General features: G+C 38.6%; 1 long non-coding RNA gene across 1 annotated transcript; it reads right to left on the reverse strand.

The window, feature by feature from the left end:
* Positions 1 to 1,371: 1,371 nt before the first annotated feature.
* On the reverse strand, positions 1,372 to 1,834 carry LOC136463833 (uncharacterized). Its single transcript, XR_010761093.1, has 3 exons — positions 1,701 to 1,834; positions 1,558 to 1,587; positions 1,372 to 1,459 (listed from the first exon to the last, which is right to left on the reverse strand). It is a non-coding gene; the product is annotated as an uncharacterized lncRNA (long non-coding RNA).
* Between the last annotated feature and the right edge of the window lie 1,678 nt (positions 1,835 to 3,512).

Genomic DNA, 3,512 nt, shown 5'->3' on the forward strand with positions numbered 1-3,512 from the left:
CAACAGTACACAGTACACAGTATATTGCCCGTGCTAACGCTACGGTGGCATCTAAAAAAAATAAGTCATAAAACTAAAATATAACGAAATCAGCTACATGATAATGAAATCAGCATAAAAAAGTTGTCCACCAACAATCAGACAGTAGAAGCAAGTCGATCTGGGAAATGAAATCCTCTTACCTTTCGGTTCGTCTTGCTACACCTTCTCCTTTGATGCGGCCGCCACCACCTTGGCTTCCTGTTCCAAAGCTATCGTCATCTTCAATGTCTTTTCCTCGGATTCATCTTCGGCAGGTCAGTGAAGCAAGAAAGCAATAGTTCACAGGACGAAAACTGAACCTTGCCACTTACTTGCTACCTGTTGGTCATATGCTTCTGCTAGGGTCCTTCTGTTATTGATTGACATCCACAGAGATAAGCTGCTAATGAATTTACGAACAGGCTATTGCATACGACAATGAAAAGCGCAATCGACCCAAACAATTTGTTGCAGAAAAACTAAACTTAAACCATTGAAGAAAGACATGAATAAAAACTTTTAGTCAGCCTAACAGGTTGAAGGAGGAGACTGCATTACTGAACTGAACCTGAAACGCTAGAAAAATACAGTTGTTGTTGTTGATTCTGAAATAGAAATGGAATAGTAGCAGATTGCAAATCGAACTGCTCCCAAAACACCAAAAAGGATTAAACAAAAACCAGACAGGTAATCTACCAGAAAGAACAGAAAAGAGTGCTGCTTGTCTTTGCTGTTACTGAAAAATGTTGTTTCAGAAACAAAACAGTGAGCTACCTGATCATAGAACAGCTCAAACGTTTCTCATAGGACATGCCAGTCTCGTAATGTGAAAACAAGTGGCATTGTAGTGCGAAAGAAATGGTTGCAGCTATGAGACAAAACACAATGGGAATTAATAGCTTTTCTCCACCTTGTAATCATCTAGGCGAAGGCGACTTTGAGATGAGAGGTATTTAATAAGCATAACAGCATGCAGGATTTAGACTGAGATTAAAGGTACTCACATCACTTGCCAAAACAAATAAAAGAGCTCCTGCAGCAATAGCGCAGGGAGGATCATCAATGTCTAGAACCAAAATAGCATCGATAATTTGTTGTACCAATCTACATGATATAAGAAAAGGAAGGCATTTGTATAAGTAATAAAATGGAAGAAGGTGCCAAATCTAATACTGTGTTTGTTAAATGCTAACATCTTTAGAACTGGACAAGTTCTCAAATTCAATAATAATTTAACTATTCTGATGGACTTAGAGAAATGAATTGCCATTAGAGCTTGCTCCAAGAATTCAAGCCCAGTTCAGACAGAACAACAGATATCCCACACCTGAAGCAGCAAGAGAGGAGCAAATTACAGCATCGTGGATCAGCTGATGAAAGTGTACTGGAATACTCCCAGAAGCAAAGGTCTGTTCCTTGAATAAATTTGCATATTGACCTACACGAAATCAAAACAATTAGCAAGATTAGTAATAAAAAAGATATTTCTAAACAAAAGCGCATAATCAGAGAAATTGTGAAAGTTGTTTTGCCAACCCAATGGTGCCGACATTCACATGGGGCTTCCTGCGCAGATTGATCCGGATTGGAAAGTGAATCACACGAAGGAAACGAATCCATCAAAATGGATAATCACGAATCACACGAGTCTGAACCGATCTGGGCAAAGGAGTACTCACGTGCGCGTGAAGGTGGTGGCCATGAACCTCGCCCATAGGATACCGGCCAAGCGGTGGCGGCTGGGCCGGCGGCGCCGTCGCCGCCGCGAGCGCATCGGGTCCCAAGATCGCTACGGTGCGGAGGGTGGGGTAGGTAGCGCCCCCGGCGGCGGTGCCCCGACGACAGTGCCCCACACGGATGTTTGGCACAGCTGGAAGGGACGAAGGGGCGGGTGTACCTGGTGGTGGAGAGGCCGTGTGGATCCTTGGAGGGGCACCCGCCGGGGCCGTCGTGGGGGCGCAGCTCGCCCGTCGGGGAAGACGGAGTCTGTGCGTGACCTTGGAGGGGCGCTTGCCGGGACGCCGCCAGGGAAGACGGAGATGGCCCTATGCCTGCCGCCGCCTCGGGAGAGAGAGAGGGAGAGGCGGTATTATTTTTTTTCTTTCCGCAAAAAAGAGACAGGCTGAGTGCTGGGCGTGGGCGGGTGTTGGGGGCGATCCAAAGAAGAAGGGCCGTCAGATTTGGATGAGTAACGAAGTAACGTCACGGCGACATAAATCATGCTTCAGCATAAACTTGGATGTGACAATGTTTTACATATTTTAAAATTTGAAATTTGACAAGTTCAAACTAAATTTTCAAACCCTAAATGATTTCAGATGTAAAAGTGATGAATACAAAAGTTGTTCAACTCATCAAGATCTACAACTTTTATTTTTGTCATCTTGTCATTTGACTAAATTTGAACCTTTCAAATTTGAAATTTTAAAAAATGACAAATTCAAACCAAATTTTGAGACCCAAAATAATTTCAACATAAAAAGTGATGAATACCAAAGTTGTTCAACTCATTAATATCTACAACTTTTATTTTAGTCATCTTGTCATTTGACAAAATTTGAACCTTTTAAATTTAAAATTTTGAAAAACGACAAGTTCGAACCAAAATTTGAGACCCAAATTGATTTCAACATAAAAAGTGATAAATACCAAAGTTGTTCAACTCATGAATATCTGCAACTTTTATTTTGGTCATTTCTTCATTTCACAATTTTTTAGCACACATTATTCACTAATCTTACACATGTCTCATATAATTTATAAAACCTTACGAGACATGTGTCACATTTATGAACAATGTCAGTACCACTTTGTCATTTGAAGAAATGACCAATACAAAAGTTGTATATCTTGATAAGTTATTCAACTTTGGTATTTATCACTTTTTCAGCTGAAATCATTTGGGGTACCAAAATCTTGTCTGAAGTTGTATTTTTTTGAAATTCAAAATTTAAATTGCTCAAACTTTTCATATGTATATATTGACAAAACCAAAAAAATAAATTGATAGAGAATGATTTTAGAAAATTTTAGGAAAAAAAATAATCAGATTTGGAGTTAGTATGAGGAAGAAAAACTAGTTACAAAGTTAACCCATAGATTAAAAAAAAGAAATCACCCTGTTCACTATGATCATGTAAGAATCATATAGAACAATGTGATTTCTCTTTTTAATCTGTGGGTAAAACTTGTAACTAGTTTTTCTTCCTCATACTAACTCCAAATGTGATGGTTTTTTTTCCTAAAATTTTCTAAAATCATGCTTCAGCATTTACGTTTGATCAAACTTGGATGTGACAATGTTTTACACATTTTAAAATTTGAAATTTAAAATTTGACAAGTTCAAACCAAATTTTCAAACCCTAAATGATTTCAGATGTAAAAGTGATGAATACAAAAGATGTTCAACTCATCAAGATCTACAACTTTTATTTTTGTCATCTTGTCATTTGACTAAATTTGAACCTTTCAAATTTGAAATTTTAAAAAA

The sequence above is a fragment of the Miscanthus floridulus genome, chromosome 7 (assembly GCF_019320115.1).
Source record: "Miscanthus floridulus cultivar M001 chromosome 7, ASM1932011v1, whole genome shotgun sequence".
NCBI lineage: Eukaryota > Viridiplantae > Streptophyta > Magnoliopsida > Poales > Poaceae > Miscanthus > Miscanthus floridulus.